Below are 25,646 nucleotides of genomic sequence, written 5' to 3'. Positions count from 1 at the left end.
AGTACAATTTGTCAAAACTATGTTGTGGTTTCAGTAAAACACTGTTATGCTTTAGTCTATAGCACAATTTGTCAAAACTATGTTGTGGTTTCAGTCAAACACTGTAATGCTTCAATCTATAGTACAAATTGTCAAAACTCATTTCTGCACACTCACAAATGAGATCTCAAGATGGACTAAATGATGTATATACTGAACTTCTTTAAAAAAAGGAAGAATTGATTCTGAATATAAAATCACAGCTGTGGCTATTATGAGATAATAACGAAAAATAGTCACATAACTCAATAACAAATACATAATAATTTCGAGTGCTCAGAGCAAAACTATTGTAACTGTATATGAATAGAGAACAAGATAGAATTGTTTCATGCTGAGCCCACACATTGTGACAGCTCCTTCATTTGAAGTCCTTGGAAAACTGCCATAGGCAAGTACAGTGTTGCTGATGAGGTCGTGCACAGATGTTAGGGAGAGATACATCAGATTGTGCATGCTCCCTGGTACATTTCTAAACACAATTACCTAAGATCACATTTGTACCTTAACATAGTTACATATATCTGCATTTAATTTTTCCTACACAAGACCTGCAAAATCCTGATGCAGATCATGGTCTGCACTTTTCGCTATTCAGTCAGTAAAATTTCAGTGAACACCCCTTTGAATAATAAATGGTACTGCCCAAACTGAATGATGGACCAGTCCGTAGGCTAAGGGTTAAAGTCTTCCAAAATGACTCTGAAAACCAATTAATGCTAATTTGATGTTGGTATGCATCCGGTAAGTGACCTTCTCCACTGTGCTTTTGCACATGATAGGTAACTGTATATTCTTGCCCACCTATCAAGAAAGAACAAGGTTGTCCAGGTAGAAGATCAAGCACTTGTGCATACTGACGTTATGATTTGACCTTGTAGTGTATGAGTGATTTTTGGTTTACAATATATCTGAAATGATGTCATAATTCGACATCATAGTGTATGAGTTATGTTTTGTTTACAATATAATCTGAAATGATGTCATAATTTGACATCATAGTGTATGAGTAAAGTTTGGTTTACAATATATCTGAAAAACGTTGCAATAATATAAATGGTAGGCAAGAAAAATGATGTGGCATGCCTGCATGAGTAAGGCAGGTGTTTCCCAGCCCTTAGGACAGCGTGGATTAAAAAAAACTCACTAGCACTCAGTTTTCCATTCCACTCTGTCCCTCGTGTTTAGGAAAAACCTGTCTTACATCGGCAGGCATGAAAGATCATTTTATAATATACTCTTTATTACTACTAAAAAAATCTACATACAACAGAAACTACATAGGCTGAATTCTCGAAAGACTTATGCTGCTTTATTTTTGCGACTGTATTGCTCGAAATGATACAATACTTTAAGTTTATTTAATGATTAAATATTAACAAGTATCCTGCAGCTAAATTCCCTAAGGTGACTGAATACACGTATTTTTCAGGGTCATAATACAACTTGTGAGCTTTATTTTTTTCTTTCATATCTTTAATCATTGTGAACAGTTTGAATGAAATCTCTCCGAATGCACAAATTTTAACATTTATAAAACATAACTCATTTTCTATACTCAAACAATTACAGTGAAATTGCATGCAATTTAAATATAATGCGATTTCCAAAACAAATTGCTTGGAAACCTGCAACTTTAAAAACAATCAAAACAGTGAATAAAGAACAGTTTTAAAACTTTCAAAACGGAGTACAAGATTTTTTATGTTAAACCTGGGCTTCTAGTCTACTTTTGAGGAGCAAGCTCATTTTCTAAAAAGTGAAGTCATATAGTATGAAAAATGTACACAACTGTCCATCAATAGTGATATTCAGCCTAAGAAACATCTTTCTCCATCAAGACTGGGTGATGTCTTTAGGCTAATGGACCTAAACACCAATTGGTAATTGCCATGCGATTACATAATGTTGTATGTTGTGGACCTGCAAAACCAATCAGTAATTATGTTGTGGACCTGAAACACCAATCAGTAATTTCCATGCAATTGTTGTGGACCCACAACACCAATCAGTAATTTCCATGCAATTGTTGTTGACCCGCAACACCAATCGGTAATTTCCATGCGATTACTTAATGTTGTATGTTGTGGATCCGCAACACCAACTGGTAATTTCAAGCAGTTACATAATGTTGTATGCTGTGGACCTGCAACACCAATCGGTAATTTCCATGAGATAACATATTACTGTATGGCATTTTCTGCATTGGTAAGCCCATATGAGCACCTGGTTTATGCCGAAGAATGCCAAAATTGCATAGTGAAAAACTTTATTATTGAACAGAAATTTCCGACTGTCAGTACAAGTCCACTACCTGAAACAACAGCCCCATCTGGATTTGTGAGCACTAGTCTAACTAGAGCTATCACTGAAGGTGATGAATGTATCTCCCGCACGCACTGACACAGTACATTGCAATTTGATGCACACAAAATTGCATTATTATGTGGACTGTATGTATAAGACTCTATCTATATAGTAACAAATAAAGTCCCATAACTGTGCAGATTATATAGTACAGTAACAAAAATCTGACAAAGTCCTGTAACTCTGAAAATTTTTTTCCTGAAAGAACCTAACATGCACCATGCACAACTACTGTTGTTACTGATCACTTGTGTGAAAATTCATTAAATTGTATCAAGGGGATGAGGAGAGTAGGTGCGCACAAGACTGTGTCTATGTATATAGCATAGTAACAAATAACAAAGTCCTGTAACTCTGCAAAATTTTTTTTTGAAATAACCTAATATGCATCATGCACAACTACTGTTGTAACAGATCGCTTTTGTGAAGTTTCATTAAACTGTGTCAAGGGGATGAGGAGAGTTGGTGCCCACAAGATTGTGTCTACAGACAGACAGACAACCTGAAACCAGTATATCCCCACTTGCAGCTTTGTTGTCGGGGGTACAATGAGGGACTGACATTAGGCAATATACAAGACAAGAGGTATGTCATAATGGTGCACTGGAAAATTTGTTTGTTCATTTTGGGTTTAACGCCATTTTTCAACAGTATTTCAGTTATGTAATGTAACCAGTGTTCCTGGATTCTGTACCAGTACAACCTGTTCTCTGCAAGTAACTGCCAACTTCCCCACATGAATCAGAGGTGGAGGACGAATGTATCAGACAAAATATCATTTATCAAATCGTCACAGGGAACATACGCCCCGCCCGGGGATCGAATTCCTGACCGCCAAGATCTGTAGATCTGTGCTCTCCTTATTGTGCTAAGCAGGCAGGCTCACACACTGGAAAAAGAAATGTCTTCAAGGATGTTGATAAAACTATGATATTGTGTTAGAATCGAAAATAATTTCTTGTTGAATAAAATCATTGTTGTTTCGATGCGTATTATTATATCACTTAGGGCTGTCACTCAGGCTTTGCTTAGGGCTGTCACTCAGGCTTTGCCTTCATGATACAATTACTTTGTAGTGATTTTATTCAACACGCTCGTGTGATATAATAATACACAACTAAACAATAAACAATGACTTTATTCAATGAAAAATAACTGTGTTGGCTATATTATTTCTTAATTTATTAATTATTTATAATGATTTATATCTTGATTTGAATTTACTCTGAAATGATTCAAAACATTACAACAAAGTATTAACAAGTAGAATAAATTGTCAAAGCAAAACGCTACATCATACAATTTATGATATACACATTTTGGCAAACGCCAGTACGGACAAGTAAACATACATTGAAACTAAAGGGCGGATTTTCTGCAATTATTTTAAACATTAAAGTAACTTTTTAAATGAAATTTTAAAGATTTAAATGAAATTCTTACTAATAAGATTGAAACCTACAAAAAAATATCAAAGAATTGTTTTTCATTTTCAAAACCATTTTTTTTTCATCAAAACTCACAATTTTTTTGACACTAAAAAAAATATTAAATGCCATAAAATCATGATTATAAGTGCCATTAAATTTTTTTTAGGTTATTTCCTTTTTCACTTTGCTTGATACTAATCAAATTTTAAAACTGTTAAAACAGTTTCAGTAACGTAAATTCCCTTAAGAGTAATTTAAAATGTAACATTCTTACATAAAATTGATGTTTTTTTTCCTCTCGAATATTCAATTATCATACAATTAATCTACCAAACAGAAGACATAAAAAGTTTAAGAACAAGCACCTTAATAATATGAAGGTTATAATGTCTTCTTCTACTACAAAATCTGATATGAAAATTCAAAGGTTAAAAGCATAATTGCATTCTAAAAGCCTATAAGGAAGCTGGTTTTTTTCAGCATTTCGCCCTAAAACAATGACCCATATACCTTCCCCAAACCCTTTTTTCTAAGTAACCAACCAATACCCTGAAACTGAAACTGGGAGCCAGCATGCTCTACTTTTCTGGTAGGTGCATTCGTATTGTACCATAAATGCTACAACAAATGTACACGAGGGACAAAAAATGTTTTATACAATGCGGAACAGTCGATCGCTAAATCTTTTTCTAGGTACCAATGCCCTTAAACTGTAACAGGGAACTATCCTAATTCACTTCCTGGTGGAGCATTTAAGACCCATAATGCATCAAGAACATAATAATGGACCTAAAATAGTGTCAGTATATAATATATCTGATAAACCTTCCTCCAAAGTCATATTTTCTAGGCATTGTTACCAAAGGTGTCCTGCACTATATTTAAGACTAGAATATTGTGCCCTTTTACCTTTGGACCAGTTCTCACAGAAAGTAAGATGCACAAGCACCTAGTGACAACAGTTCCAATTTCCTATATGACATTGTACAACAAGCTGAACTTTTTAAAACTGCAAGTAATTAAATTGGAAGAGTAATTTATTAATTTACCACATGGCTATCTATTTGATTTATCATTCTATACAAAGGAGTTTCAAAGTCAAAATAATATATTTAGACATGAGTGTTATACTTATTTCAAGCAAAGGGGCACAGAATGCGTCACTAGATGTCTACACACTTGTAAATTATTCCACATTCTTTAACCCTTAGCCTGCTGGCGGCGATTGGTTTTGCCATTGCGACCAGTGCAGACCAAGATCAGCCTGCACATTCATGCAGGCTAATCATGGTCTGCACTGTTCGCTATTCAGTTAGTAAATTTTCAGTGAACACCCCTTCGAATAATAAATGGTATTGCCCAAACTGAATGATGGAACAGTCCATTTTAGAAATTTAGCAGGCTAAGGGTTTTAATAATCATGTTGATGTCATGTCAGCCTATCAACTGATGCAATACATTTACCAAGAAATAGTGTTTCCATATTACAACAGCTTTTTTGTACAAAAGACATAATAGAATCAAAATACTATACAGCAGAATCGTGTTTGAACAAATTTAAACAGTCAGAATAAGTTATAACTTATACAGGCTATCTGGAAATTATTTCACTGGCATATAACCTCTTCACTGAGTAAATCAAAACATGGTTCTCCTGTATATCATTTCTAAAGAAACCAAAAGAAATTGATGACCATTCAAAGTCTGTTTGTAGAAACAAGCTTGATATAATGTACTACTTAAAAAAAAATAATTGCTAATGTAAGATTTTATGAGTAGACAACCCGAACAAATTTGGTAGAAAGATATAGTCACATTTCCGTCAATTATACTGAAATTTGGCAAAAAGATTTTTAAAGTCATCATATGGAAAGTGACTTTTATCCTCTGGTGGCCACTTTTTTGTCTGACAAACTGGAACAATAACCTTTGTGTCTTTTGATTAGTCAGCATTTTCTAACATGGAGAATCTCTTATATAAATACAGAAAAAGGTCATGCCCTATTGCGGTAATGTTAATTTTTGTGCAAAATGTTCAACGAAAAAACAGCAGGAAACCATCTGAACAACTTCAAAAAAAAAAGGCCATCCAAGGAAGATCCACGCCAAGTTTCATCAATGTTCAATCGGAAAATGAATGATTTCAAAAGGGGGGTGGGGGGGTGGGGGGGGGATATACTACCATGGCAGTGATCACTACAGCACACCTAGAGCATTTTGTGCACAATTAAAAGTGCTCAGGGGGAGCAGTGGTCTAGTGGTAAGCGGCTGCTCAACCCAGAGGTCATGGGTTCAAACTATGGGGTCACGATCACACCTTCTCATGACACCAGTACTAATTTTTCCAGGGAGAGGACTTCAGAAAATTCAAGTAAGTTTCAACCTTTACCCAGCTAAATTTCTAAAATGGACTGGTCCATCATTCAATTTGGGCAATACCATTTATTATTTGTAGGGGTGTTCACTGAATATTTATTGACTGAATGGCGAACAGTGCAGACCATGATTAGCCTGCACATATTATGTGCCAGCTAATCTTGGTCTGCACTGGTCGCAAAGGCAGAATAACTTGCTGCCAGAAGGCTAAAGGTTAAACTTTCATCACAATTGAGCTAACATAAATTACTATAATTCAGAAGTGCTCAGGTGAGCTAAAAATCCAACAATATACAAAAAAAGTTATATTTATTAATGTTAAAAAAATGATCCTTATATGAGACACAGGAAGACATTGAAATGGAAATAGCAGATTATGACTGGAGTAGTCACAAATAAAGCTAGCACCCCTGTCTAAAACTGCAAGAAAATGAGTTGGATGCAAAGATTTACAACAAAAATAAAATACTGTTTTTAGTGTTCAAACTTTTTTTATTGAAAACTGACCCAAAATTCTTTCTAGAATATTCTTAAATTATCTATTGCATCTACATTACAATGAAAAATAAACTTTTTATCAAAAATAGTACTACTATACCTATGTTTGGAAGTAAAGTCTCCAGAGTTAACTATACACTTTTGAAATCATTTAAATTTACTGGAGTAAAATTCCTTGAGTAAAGCAAAAAACAGCAATTATGGGGGGATTTCTAGTTCTTAAAACATGACCCAACAAATATATAAAACTTCCATTCAAAATTTCTCCCACAGCTTTCATAGTGCTCATAGTATGACCTAAGCATTATATTTATCCTTAAAACACTTAAATGTACTTTTGATATGATACTTATAATGATGGTTTTCCGAATTAACCACATGAAATCAAAGACAATAGTTGCATATTATATAGTATTACTAACAATTTCAGCCCTACCTTTATGAAGACATCCCATTTAAAAAGAATTCACCATAAAAAAAAGAAAATAAAGAAACTAACACCCTTTTCTTATCTAACTTTATCTACTTAAAGTTTAAACTTACCACACATTTTAGCTCCCTATGCATATTTCCTTTTAAATTTGTACACATTTAAAACTCCCTAAATTTTCGGGATCTCAAGTTTCACCTACCCGGACAAAAGAAGCACATGGTCCCCAAAAATAGCGTACAGTCACTTATACACATGTATGCATAAAATACTTACTACTGATCTATCTGCTACACGTTTAAAAGATTGTCGAGTTTCGGTTATACCCAGGTAAACACCACATCAAACGGTGACCCGCTCCTTCTTTTAACTCAAACTATTGTCGACGGAAAAACCACAAGCTCTTGATAAATCATAAATTCTTAAAAAGCGCAATTATTAATACAAACGTATTTATTGATCTGTCTTGTATATAAGTTTTCGGATATTTTAACCAAATAAAATCAATATAATTGGTTACCCGTGAGTCAATTATCCGGTTTAATCTCAATGCACTCATTACATCTTCAAAGTTGCACAAAGGACGACCAGCGTTAAAAAGTCTCGTATGTCAATTTTCAATCGAAATAATAAACAACATTTATTGATCTTAAAATGAAAGCCTTGTTGCTTCACACCACTTACTCAGACCCTTTGAAATGCAAATTTACTAAGTAAATATTGTTGCATCTATGTAAATCATCTTAATTCAAATTTTCTGCCTTGTTTATATAAAAAAATCAATCATTTTAAATACAGGATTATTGAAATGCATCTAAATGGCACGCACAAAAAAAGACATTAGATATCCAATCAATTAACATTTCAAATTAAAAAATTTGAGTTTTTACAAAAAACAAAAATGTGCTTATTACTATTGAAATTTTATACACATATAAACTTAACACTATCTTCGTATAAATCTTTCTGTCAAAACATTACCTAAGAAAAAAAACAATACAGATGTACTTTCATATCAAATGTACAGAAAATTATGTAAAATACAGTTTCAATGCAATACAAAACCAAACATAAACATAACCTATAGTACTTACAATTTATAAATTTAGCTACTTAATAATTACCAAGTTTAGTACTAACCATTTCACGATATAACAAACTATGTGAGAGATAAATAAACGCCACTTCTTAAAAAGTACAAAAAACTTTGCTTCCTCAGTAACCATATATAGTAAATTTCTTTCCTCGTACAAAGTAAGAAACTTTATCTCCAGAATAAACTTCCCTTCAAAGCCTCTCCTGAGTCCATCAATTTACTTACGTGAATTAAATAATGACGCAAATCAACGTTTATATGAATCGTTCCTGCAGAAAGCACAATACCAATATTTTTCTACAACTATATACTGCCATCCCATCTACGAATATTAAACTATAACAATGTGACAGCACCTTTTATCATGCATCTTTCTAAATTATTGGAAAACATGAGAACTATTAGTAAAAGCCGAGCATTACGCATCTATATCACTATACGACTGCCAGGGAGCGATCGCTAACGACGACACGAACTTTGGGACACATACTTGGAATCTGCGCTGTCAAGTAGGTAAACATAGGCTAGGAACGGAAAAACAAGTATTTTATCAGTTTCCATCAACGCTACATGTCCACGCAGTACAACAACTTAGTTAAATATGATTATTGATCAGCTTTTCTTTTATTACCGAGTATATCACTCACTTATAAAAAAAGACTACAACATCTATGATTCGGAAAACAGCCAATCTTTTCAATCACAATAACATTTAATGGAATAATAAATATTGCCTATAATATCAATCAAAAGATCTTATAACATTGTGATCAATAAATTCAATATCTGTGATTAACTTTAAAACAATCTAATTTATTCTATCATATTTTGCCACATATTCAAATTAACCCTATAGACATTTAGTAAAATGTTTTGTCACTTAGTGTAGTATTTTTTCATCAACAACCTGCATCTATATCTAAAAACAAAACTTTGTTGCATATATATATATATACATTTACATACATATTTATATATATATATTGTACATACATGCAAGAATTAATATTGATAGGAGTTAAAGATTTAAAATAGAAGAAAGTTGTAATGTTATACTTACACAAAAAAAAACAAATGCCTCCAAGCAGGTATTTATAATTCTTTGATAAAGAAACAAAATTAATGATATTTTACACACAAAAAATTTAACAGCAGTGCTTTTTAAAAAAGTTAATAATTTTTACAATCTTCATATGATCATACGACCATGCAAACTTTTATCTTTTTAATAAACTGTAATAAGTACACAGGAAATATTTTTCTAATGAAAGTAAGACTTAGGGTAATCATCAAATATATATATAGATGTAACTCCTACTTTTCTTTCCTTGTGTGTCGCACAATCACATGTTCGTAAGTCTTGTGGGAGATAGTACTTTTCAGATAAAAGAAAACCTTAATTAAACACAACAAATATATCTAGTAATGTTTGTATATTTATCCTCACAAAACAAACAATATTCCTCATCAATTATTCATTAAGCAATCCCCGACAAGATCATACCTTTTATTTTCCTGATGTAGGTCTTTACATATGCATCCGAAAAGAAATATCCTTTGTGACCTTTCTATCGACTAAACGAGAATTAATGACATCTATACAAACTAAGTCACATGGATTAAAGGCTTTGAAAAAAATTTTTCAGTAGTTTACAACACCTTTACATGACAGGAAGTGGAGACCCTTTGTTAAAATATGTAATTTTCCATCTACAAATAAGCTACCACTAGGCCACGCGGTAACTTTATACTATAAACATACTTAATTCATCAGGATTTCTAAAGAAAATCTTCATGTCCTTTCAATATAATTGAAAAGTTAACGTTTATTTACCTTATATCTACGAAGACCCCTTTTCCCCTTTTTAACTCCCTGTATACACAAATACATCAAACAAAAATTTTCTTTTGACAATTACTCAAGCATACGGCAGCTGCAGACGACATACAAACTTTCTATTATATATCATAAGTTTACAAAGCACATAAAGCTTGTATACTATTAAACAGTTTCTTTAAAAGCTAGGTTCAAATTACAAACTAACGTTTTTACCTTTTGTTGATAAAACTTATAAACATCCCAAAAGTCGATTGTAAGTTTCAATTTTGGCACGATCCAAACTATAACGCAACTAAGTTTTTATCTTTTATCAACGAAAGATTAAAATTTCGAACACCCCAAATGTGTAAATACTTACGATCCATAAAGGTGAAGCAGGAAATCTTTCAACGATTGAGTAAATATAAATATAGATATTAGTAAATTACCTCGGTAACGGTTTACAACCGAATACAATAACAGCACGAAATATTACCTTACTACAAGATTAAAGTTACTGATAACTCGCACAAGGTGGCACGGGGCAAGATAAAATAAAAACATTTTATAGCTTGCACCAGCATTTTCTTCCTTTTCTTCCTTATAAATGAAAGTAAATATATAGATAACAAAACCCAACTACGGAAGCTAAATACTTTCTTAAGTTATCTTAAACCTGGGCAACCTCTCTGTCAGATATGCATTAAAGCTAAAAAAATGCAAAAACCCTGAAATCGAATATTGGTGCAAACTACATGTAATTTTGCAGAGAAATCGTAAAAATGCATTTGAGCCGCGCCATGAGAAAACCAACATAGTGGATTTGCGACCAGCATGGATCCAGACCAGCCTGCGCATCCGCGCAGTCTGGTCAGGATCCATGCTGTTCGCTAACGGTTTCTCTAATTCCAATAGGCTTTGAAAACGAACAGCATGGATCCTGACCAGATTGCGCAGATGCGCAATCTGGTCAGGATCCATGCTGGTCACAAACCCACTATGTTGGTTTTCTCATGGCGCGGCTCATTTGGTTTCTAAACAGAAGGCAGTATAAGGTTTCCTAGTTAAGGGAAAACCAATGTAAACCTTAAAACATGAATAATCTGAGAAAGAAATTGATGGGAATGGTTAAAAAAAAATAAACATTTTTCAAACGCAGAAGAAAAATGCAAGGAAAACTAAATTTTTCAATGAGAAAACGGTAGTTAATTGCTTAGTTTGATCTAGATCATAAAATCGCTGTTTTTCAAAAGTATTACAGTTATGTAATGGCACCTAGTTAAATTGAAAGATTGTTTCAGGATTCTGTGTTCTCTGCAAGTATCGGACAACTTCCACATATAATTGGAGGTGGCACACAAAGGGCTACAGTGTCCTCTGTCAAAGTGTCATGAAAACATTTGCCTCACACGAGTTCTTAACTTGTGACTTTTTGACTTTTCCATTGGGCTAATCTAGCTAATGTGACAGTTGACAAACTTTTACCTAGATTTTGTAATTTCAATTCTAAATCACCCTAAGGCTTGCAATATTTTTAATGATTCTAATTCTTGAATATTAATGAGAAAGTAATAGCAAATAAGTGCTACATTTTGTTGCAAGTGATGTGTAAAAGTGATTATACCTTTGCAACCAGTGCAGGCCAAAACCAGCCTGCATGTCTGTTGATTTACAAAGCCTTTTGGACTGATTCTTTCTTACACCCCAGTTACACATACGGCGCGGATAGCTAGGTCAAGCCACGGATAGAAACGTAGTAATTCGTATCGATCCGTACCTGAGCCATACCATAAAGTAGTAACCCGTATCAACCCGTACGGCTCAAGTACGGATTACTACATTTCTATCCGTAGCTACCTGCGCCGTATGTGTGACTGTGGTATCATATAAGTACTCTAATAAGTACAGTGAACCCCTCTAAACTGGATATGGCTTCTGGACCAAAGCAGGCTAGGTTTGGAGGTGTTTCTGGTTCAGAGGGGTTTTGTCAGTAGAATGTGTGCAACATTACACAGATAGTTATAAAATTACCAAGCAACAACACTGTTAAAGGTTTCAAGGAATTATTATGCCACCAAATGTAGTACATTCTGGTAATGAAACACTTAAAACTGTTCAATCTTTAGGGTTAATTTTGTGCTGAATAAAAGAGGTTAATTCAGTCTGGAAAAAATGTTTGGTTTCTGGAGCGGAGGGCTCCTTGTTTACACGTATATTTTTCAAAAGAAATAAGAAGCTTGAATTTCGGGACTGAAAAAATTTTCTTCAGGAACAGTTTCCAGTATTCAAGGGTTCTGGTTTAGAAGGGGATTTCAATGAGCTATAAATACAGGCTGGCAACTTAAATGAGCAAAAAACATTGCAGCAGGCTTCGAATTTCTATATTTTGCACCATCATAATAATTCGCAAACAGTGAAACACTGCTCACTCCAGCACTCTGGGTTTACTTGTGCAATCATTTGGTCCTACGCAGAACTCTGGATAACTAAAGCATTTTGCTTGTCTCCTTGCGACTTATATCTACAGGGGCCCTTCGGAAAAAATGTTTACACATAACGGGTTTTTCTTTTCAAGTTTGGGAAGGGCTGTAACTCTAAAAAAATTGTGATCCTTAAAAGTTTCTTTCCTTCATGTACATTTACATATCATATGAGTAGTTTAAAAAATTGAAATTTTAAAATCCATAGCTATGACTGAAAAGAACTTTCAAGGACGCATGCGGCAGTTTTGGGTAAAAAAAATTCCCAGTAATAGAATTTGTTCAAACTTTGTATATGAACACAGTGCCATATTAGAAACAGAATTATGAAAAAAATCAAAGGGTCACCATACTTGTTCAAGAGTTATCTGCCCTTTAATATGCAAATTTAAAGAAAAATCCAGTATTATAAAGGGCAGATAACTCTTGAACAAGCACGATGACCTATGATTGTTTTTGCATTTTTCTGTGTTCATATACAAAGTTTGAACAAATAGTGTTAATGGGAAATTTTTGCTCCATCTCTCGTACAAGAAACTGCATCAAGTGCCTTTAAATAAACTGATAATTTCCCTGAAGATATCCCACTATATACCCACCTTTTGCTTTCTTAGCATTTGATAGTTCTTAAAATTTGAACATTTTTTCCCAAGATTGTAAAACTTTCTACGTAAAATCCAGATTCAGCTTTTAGACTCCATTTTTTAAAGAATAAATTGCAGCAATTTTCTGCCACTGAAATTACCTAAACTCTAATTTTGTACTTGAAATTTTCATGAAACATTCAATACCGCTTAATTACATGTACAAAGGGAATTTTTAGTCTTCCTGAAATATGAACAAAAAAATCTAAAACTTTACAAGAGAAAAATCGAAGGTTTGTCAAATAAAAAATAATCTTAAATCTGTCCGCTACACAAGCCTTGATTACCATACATTTGAAATTTTCTAAAAAAATTACGTGAAATTAAATGTTTTTTTTTTTAACATGTTATATTATAAACAAAACAAACTATCACACTGACTTTTAAAATACTCTACTATCTTAGCAGACTAGTTGTCAATATTCTTTGATTTTAAGTTTAATGCCTTTTTTCAACAGTACTTCAGTTATGTAATGGCAGGCAGTTATTTTTTCTTTATAAATATTGCAAACATTTTAAAAAGTAAATTTGAAGCCTCTAAAATAGCACATTTTTATCTGATGGCTTAATTAACCTATGTTTGAAGCCAGGGGCAATAAAAATGCTAGAACAGAAACAACCTGGAGTTACTTTCTCTTTTAATGAAGAAAACATATTATATATGACAGAACAAACAAAAGGATTGGAGCCAGTCTACACTACAATTTGAGGTCTCATTTTTTTTTACTGATTTCAAAGGATATTTGTTTAACTGAAGATACTTTTCTCTCATCAAAACATAGCCCCACTTTTCTTTCGATTCTCATTCAGCACTGACAATATTCTTCAAGAAAATATAAGTTACGGATATTTAAAATGAGTCCTTCAGTGTTCTTTCCTATATATTCATACAGAAGGAAAGGCCAGCTATTTAGTGTATTTATGCCTCAAGGAATTAAGCATTTCTTTGATTCTTCAACTTGCATGAAAACCCACAGAAACATAAAACATCAGGCCATTGGTTTCGCCATAACAATAGCTTTGTACATGTTGTCATGGTTATGTATGCTGCATTATGCGAAATAAACCAAAAACATATATTTTCTGTTATTTTCTCTGTGATTAGAGTATTCCTACATTGCCTGTTTGAAGCAATTATAATTCTCATGCAAGAAACATGCAAAAATTCCATGATGACCATGTACGATACAGTTCACTTCAAAAATACGTTCCTGTAACTACTGTACAAGTGGAAAAGTTTGTAATGTGGAAATGTTCATAAATTTCAATATCATTCTTTGTGAATTTCCAAGTTCACCGAGATACGCCGTAATAGTGAAGTAAGGGTAAGGCACAATTTTCAGCCATTCGTGAATATTTCCGCTCATGAAACTTCTGGAATCGGCAATTTGTGGCATTTCTGACCTGTCAATATATCCACTGATACAGACTATCTACAGCCTCTTCATCTAGGATTTGTTTTTAGAAATGTGATTTGCTGTTTGCCTTATTCATAATTTAACCTTTAGCCTGCTGGCAGCAAGTATTTCTGCCTTTGCAACCAGTGCAGACTAAGATCAGCCTTCACTTCCATGCAGACTGATCATGGTTTGCACAGTTCGCTATTCAGTCAGTAAATTTTCATTGAACACTCCTTCGAATAATAAGTGGTATTGCCCAAATTGAATGATGGACCAGTCCATTTTAGAAATTTAGCAGGGTAAAGGTTTATAGATTAGAACATGTAAAATATCATTCTTTAGTTCAATAGTTAGTTCAGAAAGAATGGACATACATTATGCTCCTCTAAACACTATTTCAGGCAGACCTGGCAGCACTTCGGTGGAACCCAGCCCCCCTCCCCTTTACCACTTCTATAAGCAAGCTGGCAGGGATTCCTCACAGGAAATATTCGTGCACCACAAGTGAAATTTCGAACCAAAAGCAGTGGGTGGTGGGGTGACGCATGTAATTACGCATTTTCACCTATTAACCCAGAAGGCCTCGCAGTTTGCTATTTTCTTCTGTTTCATTCTGGAAGCAATCTGAATTGAAATAAAGAAATTAAGCACTTGCACTGGATCTTAAAGATCACGTGCATAGAAAGAATTGGATGACTTGGTAGATGGACCAAGTCTCCTTGGAAAATATTTGCATTAAAATGTTATAATTTTATGTTTTTATGCCTATTTCAAATGCTGGTCCATAAAAAGACATGCAGTTTAAACATGCAATGTTTAGTGTTTTTCAACTGTATCATTCAAATATTTGCGGCCCCATTTAATCATTTTTCTAACCAGTTTTTTTTTTTTTTTTAATTTCTAGAATTGTTTGAACATTTTATTGTAATGACTTAATCAGGCTTTTCTGATTTAATCATTAGCTGCTTGTAAACCGTTCCCCACAAGCAGCTGACAACTGACACAATGTCTTTGGTTATATTTCCGACTGATTTCACACAGTACCTTATATCTACTACTAAAGTTCTTCAAAAAAAACAGAACAATTTTTCCGTCTGATCTAAATTAAACTGCTGTATAAAAATGAGCCCAAAGTTTTCAATCTACCCCAACTAGACAGATTACAATTATTCAATTTCAGACTCGTAAAAATTTACAAAAACTTCATATGCTGTTAAACATTTCTGCAACGACAACATCAAAGCAAAATGCATTAACGTAATTTGCTTACGTTCAGTTATTTAATACCATTTTAAAGACCTACCATTTTCATGTTACTGAACACTGTTGCAAACTATTGTTTTTACAAAGTAAGACAACAAAAAAAAGAAGTCTATAATTATTCGAACGCAGAATGAAGTTATTTTCATTGAAAAACTACCAGCAACATAATCTGAAACCTTATATACACGTGATTTTATTTTCAGTTTTTTTTACATTGACGTGAGCAAATTCATAAGACTGCATTTTCAGAAACTAAAGTTACATATTTATTTCAGGTCGATAGTAGAGATGGGAGAGTTTCCACGTGTTCTGTTAATCATTGCCAGTGAAAGCTTTCATCCAGGATTTCTAAGCTCATACTAAAATAAGGAAACGCAAAGCACAAAGTTCAAAGCCTAATGTGGTAAACCAGAGTTTGGGGACCTGTCCCAAAACTCCAGCATTAGACCAACCTTTTCCTTAGAGATGAAATTTGAAATTCATCAATCGAAGAGTTTCATCCTAAAATTGTTTTTTTGGTTGTATTTTAAGATTACTTACAGGCGTTAACTGTAACCAAAATGGGCGACTCCTCCAGAGGACCGTTAGTAATTTTAGTGAGAGATTAGCAAGCTCCAATTCTAGAAGCTTCATTTATTTTGTTGGGTTTAACGTTGCACCGACACAATTATAGATCATATGGCGACTTCCCAGCTTTGATGGTGGAGGAAGACACCAGGTGCCCCTCCTTGCATTATTTCATCACAAGCGGGCACCTGGATAGAACCACCAACCGTAAGTAAGCCAGCTGGATGGCTTCCTCACATAAAGAATTCAACGCCCTGAGTGAGACTCAAACCCACATCAATGAGGGACAAGTGATTTGAAGTCAACGACCTTAACCACTCAGCCATAATCTAAGAGGCCCTTCTAGAAGCTTCAAGGGTTCTTTGTATGTCAGGTGTAAAGCAAACATACATTAGACAACTCTTCTTCCAATGTTAGTAATCTTTTAGTTGGAGGTTCGGAATCAAACTCATGTCCCCTAGTTCTAATTTTAAAAGTGTTACCACTGGACCAATGTGTCATGGTATGGACTTTCTCACTACCAGTGTAGTATAGGGGAGAAGATGTGTCAGGCAGCCAGTTAGCTCAGTCTGTAGAGCACTCGCCCTGTAAGCAAGGGGTCCCGGGTTCGAGCCCCAGACTGACTGCATATTTTTCTCACCCTGTGACATCTGACGCCCAACGGGAACCGTGGCATGCTTGTTTGGTCAGTCTTACGACACATGAAATAATATGTAGCTCTGGAACTTGAGGACGAGCTTCCAGTTTGTGGGGGAATATGTCAAGGTACAGATTTTGTCACGTTAGGAGAGATGTGTCAGGCAGCTGGTTAGCTCAGTCAGTACAGCACTTGCCCTGTAAGCGAGGGGTCCCAGGTTCCAGCCCTGAACTGACTGCACATTTTTTTCACCCTGTGACAAATGTATCTGCTCTCATCCCAAGACTGGACCTTGAGTCAAATCTGTAATAAACCAGATTTAAACCAAAGACTTCTGCATCTGTTGACCATCTACTCGAGTGCACATTCAATAAAAAAAGATCAAAGCTAAACCAAAAAGCAACCAAAGAAATGGTATTGGAAGCACGTGCAGAAACATGAAAATGTATCTGGGACGGATGTTCAGGCAGACATAATACAGTAATACCGCGGATCTCCTTTCCTAAAACTAGTCAGATGAAGGAATGCCAACCTGTCATTGCTAAACTTTGGAATGGTTGCCTAAAGTATCTAAACTCGAAATGAAATTTTATGCCAAAGCGTAAACTGTTTTCAGTATGGACAAGTAACCAAATCTTTTCCTTTATATGCAATAAAAAAGTCTTCAAGTAATTTAGCTCTCAAACATATGGCTACTTATAAATAATTCCCAATACTTTAAACAATAAAGAACTCAATTTTATTGACATATACATATTTATTTCCTATACACACTCAAGTACATCTAAATTTTGTTAATTTTCTATAAAACTGTCTACTGTTTTCGTCTCAAGGGTCTATGTTAAAGCTGTAATAACCTTAATTGTGGCTGTAATATCGTGCTAAACCTATATATCTATCAAACGTTATCTATAAATCCACAAATAGGAAATGAAAATGGAAATGACCATTTTATTACACATACAGTGGGGCACATAAACCTTTAACTACTATTCAACAATATGTTATGTTAAAACAATTTAATTTGCTTTAGATATCTGAAAAGAACATCAATTAAGGTTAATATGTTGTTGTTGTTTTTTTGTCGGGTTTAACGTCACACAAAACACCATTATAGGTCAAGTGGTGACTTTTCCAGCTTTGATGGTGGAGGAAGACCCCAAGTGCCCCTCTTTACATTATTTACTCATGGACAGGCACCTACATAAAATCACCAACCTTCGGTAAGCCAGCTGGAAGGCTTCCTCGCATGAAGAATTCAATGCCCGGAGTGAGGCTCGAACCCAATTTGATGAGGGGCAAATGAATCCAAGTCCACTACCATAATCACTCCGCCACGTAGGCCCCTGGTATGTTTTAGTTCACATAAACACGATTTCAGAAATATTTTGACTTTTCAGCTTAATGGTCGAGTAAAGCTTCAGCTGCCCCTTCAGGCATTATTTAAGGCCCTGGCAAGCACCTGCAGAGAACCATCACCCTTTCATAAGCCAGCTGGAAAGCTTCCACTTACAAGAGAAATCTACATCCCAAACCCCACAGTGCCCAGGGGCAAGTGATCTAAAGCCGGCACCCTTAGCCTTTCGCCAATGGCAGCCATGCAGTTCTGAAAAGTTTGTAAGTATCTTTACTATATTCATGGAAAGCACAAAGTTTTCTACATCAGCCTCAATTACCTGTTTTCCTTTTACTTAACATGTGCAAGACCAGCTCCTTCCATCTGTTTCGCCTGAAAATAAAAAAACAGATTTGTTTCTTTGAAAAATATCACATTTCATATCATTTGACTCCGTTTCGATTTTTTTTCAAAGGTAGGTTATCGTACACTTTCGGCACAAAAAAATTTGGTTTTGGGCAAATAATAATAAAAAAAAACGCCTTTTCTTTAATCGCTTTTGTATTACTATGCAGTCATATCAGCATTCCATTTATGATTCCGCAATCACGCCAACTCCACAGAAGGAAAACAAGAAAATTAAGGCCTAGTTCCATAGCCTAAATAATTTATTAGGCCAAAAGGTCTGCGCCCGCACATCATTTCCACCAGCACGGTGTACAGTCCAACTTTGCTCACTTGAACTCGGTGGGACCAACAAACTTTATTTGAGTTCCAGCCAACAAACAATATACATTATATGAGCCATGTCATGAGAAAACCAACATAGTGGGTTTGCGACCAGCATGGATCCAGACCAGCCTGCACATCCACGCAGTCTGGTCAGGATCCATGCTGTTCGCTAACAGTTTCTCCAGTTCCAATAGGCTTTAAAAGCGAACAGCATGGATCCTGACCAGACTGCGTGGATGCGCAGGCTGGTCTGGATCCATGCTGGTCGCACACCCACTATGTTGGTTTTCCCATGGCATGGCTCATATCGGGATTTTGCTGGGTTCGAGCAAAGGGTTGTATGCAAACTATACCAGTTAGAGTGAACGAAGTCTGACTGTAAATAATTTCAAAATTTGTTCAATTATATTTCCTTTTATTTATCAAATGCACCAGATCTGTTCTGCCATGATAAAAGCATTATGCCATTGCCTCGATGGCTATGCCCTGTAAATAATCAAGCTACCACATTTTACAAAGACAATTATAGATAAATCTTGCTCCTGATAAAATTACAAAACCGATCTTCCCTTTTAAGTCCCGACTTATTCTTTACATAATTTATGACATTCAAATATATATAAAAATTACTTTCGGCATGCACAAAGAAATCAGGAAATATTTACCTTTTATTCACTGAAACACTTCCTATACGTATCAAATGCAAGTCCTTAAATCTATGTTAATGTACCTCGATTTCAAATTCCGTTTAAAATTTTTCTTTGTTCAACATCTAGCTTTAAGTAAATCATTTAGATAAACAAAATCATTTTAAAATCCACAGGACCCTTTTCAACTTTTTGCAAAAGTACTGGAGAGCTTATGCAAATATATACTTGAATAGGATATTTAGATACTACTCTTAAATGTAGATACTCCCTTATACTCCCTTGTAAATTAGGGCCTTTTATGTATTCAGGTTAGAGACGGGGGTCTATAATTTATATAGCAATGTTTTTCGCTTAGCGTTGTCTGTGCACATTATTACTTTGAATACGAAAATGAAGACCACCCAGATTATGCAATAATTTAAGAATGATGTAACACCCAATAAACGATTGGTTTTATTGGTTAAAAATCACTAAAATAAGGTCGAAACTTAGTAACTTTCAGTAATTTAGAAAATTTCTAAGTAATAAACGGCTGCTGTTGCTGTCCGAGAGAGAAATACAGAATCAAAACATCAAGAGATGCGTAAATTTTACTTTTAAGTTAAGAACAACAATGTACTGGTAGTTGTTAAAGTTGACAGAAATAGTTTAACCAGTTTCAGCAGTAGCTGTCAATTTTAAGAAAAATCTAGACAGTGTAAATGACGAGGTCAATGCAAGGCTTCCAGGTGTCTTTGTGTCTCTACAGGATTTATTTCAGGTATTTTCAGGCCCTCAGAAAGAACTGTCTAGCTGAAAGGCTTCCTCAAACTGGCACAAGGCATGCAGTTCTAGTCTTAATTTCGATACAGTTTTAATACTTTTTTTTGCTTAAGCTAAATAGACTTGCAACAGAATATCTAACTTTTGTAATATATTAAATGGTTATCCTCAGCAGTCTAAAAAAGACATAGCAAAAAAAAAAAAAAAAAAATCAGCTATTACATCTTATCAAATTCTTAATTAGGTTCAAAATATTATTTCTTTATAAAATACGCTTTTGTTTTTTCTTGGCAAAAGGTGACTGAACCAATGTCTGATACAATACCTTAGGTCTTCTGCCACCACTAAAAAACAGTTCAATCACCTTAACTGTGTCGGTAGGACTTGAACTCAATCTCATGATGATTTCACATAACTCTCAACCATGAAATACGCAAATCAAATACCAAACCATATTCCTGGATCATGTTTTGGCACTGGAAAAGTTTAACCCTTAGCCTGCTGCAGGCGAATTTAACAGCCTTTGCAAACAGCTTGGAACCAGATCAGACGCCGATTAAATCGGCGTCTGATCAGGTTCCAAGCTGTTTGCTACTCTGACAATATTTCTTCCAATTTTGGAGCAAATTGAATGAACTTTACAATTTAAGCAGACGACATTCCCAGCAGACGACAGTTTATCTAGCATGCTAAAGGTTAAGGATGAATACTTTGTCATGACCATTCAACATACAAAGACTGCTGGGTCCCAGGTTACACAGTGACTGAGCCATTGGTCAATTTCAAAATTGTGCTCAGAAGTAACCAATCAGATGTTGGTGTTTTGAGACTGGTTTTGAAACTCAGATTTACAGACTTGGACCCTTGCTCGACTTTGGAGACCAGTCTGAAAAAACCTGGCACAGTCATGAAGTTGCCCAATGGCAAGGTTGCATTCCGAGACTGGTTGCCAATCTTTTTATATAACCTTCTGGAATGAAAGTCTGAAACTAGTTCCACAGTTACAAAAGTAAGTTTTGAGGACCAGTCATAGACTGTTCAGTTTTAAGATGGTGCTCAGGAATAAAACACCATATCTTGGGAGTTCTGCGACTCATTTTCAAAACACGACTTTGTAACCTCGGACCTTGGACAGAGCTTTTCATGGATCTAGTACAATATAAAGTAGCTACAGCAGACTGCTTTTTCCCTTTTTTTCCTACTATTATTTTTCGACATCAAAACCATTTGAAAATCTAATGATGGCAATCATTATTCTTGTTTTTTTAAATTGAATTCCTTCAACACAATTCCTGAATGACACATCAAACTACAACATGTCACAGATTTCACCCAACATTTCTCAAATATTTTAATGACTAGTTTTAACCCTACTCTTATATAAAAATTTTTTTCATGGAGAAAGAAAACAACTAAATACAGTAAACAAAGACGTCCCATAAAATTGTAGGTTCATTCTATATTTAATTTCAATGTTTCTATGGATGTAAATGCAGTAATTTGAAACACCTGCCCCAAATCATAAACTTTTTTTTTCAATTCCCTTCAAAACGAAGGTAATTTCTATAAAATTATACTAATTTTTTTCAAACCATCTAGATCTTTAATTGAATATAATCACAGCCGATTTAACCCAATATCACCTGGTCGACGATTTTTACGCAGGTAAATACGGATTTCGATCTACCTGGATACATATATTTTAAAATCTAAATAAAAATCCTCATATCCCGTTATCTTTATTATAAGCGGCAATTTCCGGCTTACCTGGACTAAGGTACCTATCGAAGCGTCACCACTGGAGATAAAGCCGTTATTATAACAGTCTACATATTTATATAGGACCATTCAACTTGAAATATGTCGGTAGTCGGTAACTTATTGATGCACATCTACAGATCTGGAAAGCAACAAAGACATAAAATAACATTTTGAAAAGATTTCCTCAACTGATAAATTTTGAAACAGTGTAATCAATATACTGGCTTGTGACATTTTATATTTATTTGCTAAATAACACAAAAAAAGAGGGGGGCGGGAGAGAAAAGCAGTAAATAATGTCTAACTTTTATAAACTGAGTGATATGATAGAAATAATGTTTATTTTCATTCTGTTGAGATAAGTTCTGACTAAATATTAAAAATATGAAATATTCTTACTTTTTTCTCAATAACATTTGTGTGCTGTCTAAACACAGAATAAAATATATGAATTACAGACAACAACTCAAAATGTTTGAACACTATTTCTTTTCTAATATGTTCTGGCTTGAAGCCTTCTTCAGGGTAAAAAAATAATAACAATTGCAGAGAATATTTAGAATCCATCATCATTTCTCTTCAAAAGGTCATGACTGTGTTTAATGTCTACAAGGATTTGTCCCTCAAAAAAAGAGGAAAAACAAGTGAATGAAGTATTGCCATGCAATACAAAGTCCCCTACTGGAAGGCACCTAATTTTCTCTACTGCAGTATAACATAATGAACTGATATCTGTCAATGATGTATAAACAATATTGTACTACATATACAATATGTTATAACAACACACTTGGATTAAAATGTGCATATATAAAAACCCACAGTTATTTTCATATTGAATTTTTTTGGCTGATTATAAAAATGTTATCATGTAAGTTATTTATAGTAACAACAAAGGGAAATTAATCTTTAAAAAAAAAAAAAAAAAAAAAAAAAAAATCTATATAATATAAGTCCACAAGAAACCCTTTACCAGGTAGAGATAGGTCAAAATACACCTAAAAATTGGATGTAACATGCATGCTGTACCACAGAAAAGTGGTCTCGATTTTTCTCTACCGCCAGTAATAAAAAAGTTACAATAAAATCTATTTATAGTAACAACAAAGGGACGTAATTCTAAAAACAAGGGTGCCTCATGGTGGTGAACATTTGTTCCAAGTTACATCAAAATCCCTCCATGCATGAAGAAGAAATGTTCCGTACAAAGTCATTCTTGAATTTGACCTTTGACCTCTAAATATGACCTAGACCTTAGACCTAGGGACCTGGTTCTTGCGCATGACATGTTGTCTCATCCAGGGGAATATTTGTGCCAACTGATATCTAAATCCTGCTTTGCATGACAAAGTTATAGACCGGACAGGAAAAAAATCCTCTTGACCTTTGATCTCAAAGTGTGACCTTGACCTTTAAGCTAGGGTACTGGGTGTTGCGCATGACAAATCGTCTCATCATGGGAAACATTTGTGCCAAGTAATATTAAAATCCCTTCATGGATGGCACAGTTATGGACGGGACAGGAAAAAAACTCTGTTGACCTTTGACCCCCAATTGTGACCTTGACCTTTGAGCTAGGGGTCCGGGATTTGCGCATGACACGTCGTCTCATCATGGGGAACACTTGTGCTAAGTGATATTAAAATCCCTTAATGAATGTCAGAGTTATGGACCGGACACGAAACAGACCCTGTTCATGCTATGTTAACATTTGACTGTTTAGTGTGACCTTGACCTTTGAGCTAGGGGTCTGAAAGTTGTGCATGACACATCGTCTTATTATGAGGTACATTTCTGCCAAGTAATATTAAAATCCCTTGATAGATGGGAGAGTTATGGACCGGACAGGAAAAAAACCTTGTTGACCTTTGACCTCCAATTGTGACCTTGACCTTTAAGCTAGGGGTCCAGGTTTTGCGCATGACACGTCGTCTCCTCATGGGAAACATTTGTGCCAAGTAATATTAAAATCTCTTCATGGATGGGAGAGTTATGGACCGGACAGGAAAAAAGCCCTGTTGACCTTTGACCTCCAATTGTGACCTTGACCTTTGAGCTAGGGGTCCGGGATTTGCGCATGACACATCATCTCATCATGGGGAACATTTGTGCCAAGTAATACTAAAATCCCTTCAAGGATGGGAGAGTTGTGGACCGGACAGGAAAAAAGCCCTGTTGACCTTTGACCTCCAATTGTGACCTTGACCCTTGAGCTAGGGGTCCGGGTTTTGCGCATGACACGTCGTCTCATCATGGGGAACATTTGTGCCAAGTAATATTAAAATCCCTTCATGGATGACAGAGTTATGGACCGGACACGAAATTGTGGACGGACAGACGGACGGACGGACAGACGGAAAAGTGCATTCCCATAGTCCCCGAAACTGGTTTTCAACCAGTAGGGGACTAATAATTGTCTCATAAAATAGAAGGCTAAGCCATTTAAATGTGGTCATTCACATTTTATAGATTTTTTTTTAATTTCCTTATATCCTGTAAAAGATTGAAAAGAACTCTTCATTACACAGAGCTAGATTTCTATTGCAAATTTGCATATTTCACCTTAAAGGGATTACAAAACTTTATGATATACAAAACAACTTAACATCTACCATGCTAAATTTCTAAAATGGACTGGTCTACCGTTCAAGTTGGGAAGTACCATGGGTGTTCACTGAAAATTTACCGACCAGACAGCAACCAGTGCAAGACATGCAGGCTGATCTTGGTCTGCACTGGTCACAAAGGCAAAACCACTTGCAATTGCCGCAAGCAGGCTAAGGGTTACATTTCAACCTTTTGCAACTTAACTTTCAATATAATTATATTTGTGGTTAACTTTACTATATATATATTTGTGGTCATATTGAAATGATGTATTGGCTGGAGTTTATTTAAATTTCAAACCACAAATCTGTGGGTTTTTTCTTTAAGGGCACATAGTGACATTTTCATTGTAAGGATTGGCCCGAGTTGCAAAACCCTTATTAGAGGTCACCACTGATGTGCTTAAGGTCACGGAAGCCCAAAACTGAAATTAAACGTTGTTACTTCAAATGTTTTCTTCTTTATCTACTATTAAATATGAACTATTGTTTCGAAAACACAAAATAGTGTTATATAAATTTATTATTTCGTAAAAACTACTTATCATTTCATTTTTATGATGTGTATCTTGTTAAACGCAATAATGTTTTTTAATTATGAAATAACATTCTGTTTTTGTGAAATTTTATCGTGTTTTTGTCACAATTACAAAATATTATTGCATTTTTATGAAATATTTTTATAAAATAACCTATACATCCCATAATTTTAAGGTATTACATTCTTTTTTGTTTTGTTACTACAATACAAAG

The 25,646-nt window shown here is 34.7% G+C and overlaps 1 protein-coding gene across 5 annotated transcripts in view; it reads right to left on the bottom strand.

Moving 5' to 3' along the window:
- Window positions 1-25,646, bottom strand: part of LOC123537364 (uncharacterized) — a 109,504-nt gene that overhangs the window by 77,384 nt on the left and 6,474 nt on the right. The window contains exons 2-3 of one of the 5 annotated variants that reach the window (XM_053529062.1): window positions 22,294-22,426; window positions 18,723-18,775 (exon numbers count right to left, since the gene is read on the bottom strand). The gene's annotated coding sequence lies outside the window, so the exon portion shown is untranslated. Of the gene's footprint in view, window positions 1-7,253; window positions 7,808-9,740; window positions 10,075-10,289; window positions 10,443-18,722; window positions 18,776-19,779; window positions 20,043-22,293; window positions 22,427-25,646 lie in introns of those variants that run through there. The other 4 variants (XM_045321059.2, XM_045321057.2, XM_045321060.2 and 1 more) reach the window with 4 other exon arrangements.

This window comes from Mercenaria mercenaria, chromosome 17 (genome assembly GCF_021730395.1).
Source record: "Mercenaria mercenaria strain notata chromosome 17, MADL_Memer_1, whole genome shotgun sequence".
NCBI classification, from domain to species: domain Eukaryota; kingdom Metazoa; phylum Mollusca; class Bivalvia; order Venerida; family Veneridae; genus Mercenaria; species Mercenaria mercenaria.
Note: the sequence above shows the minus strand (reverse complement) of the source record. Positions and strands in the feature narration are given on the sequence as shown.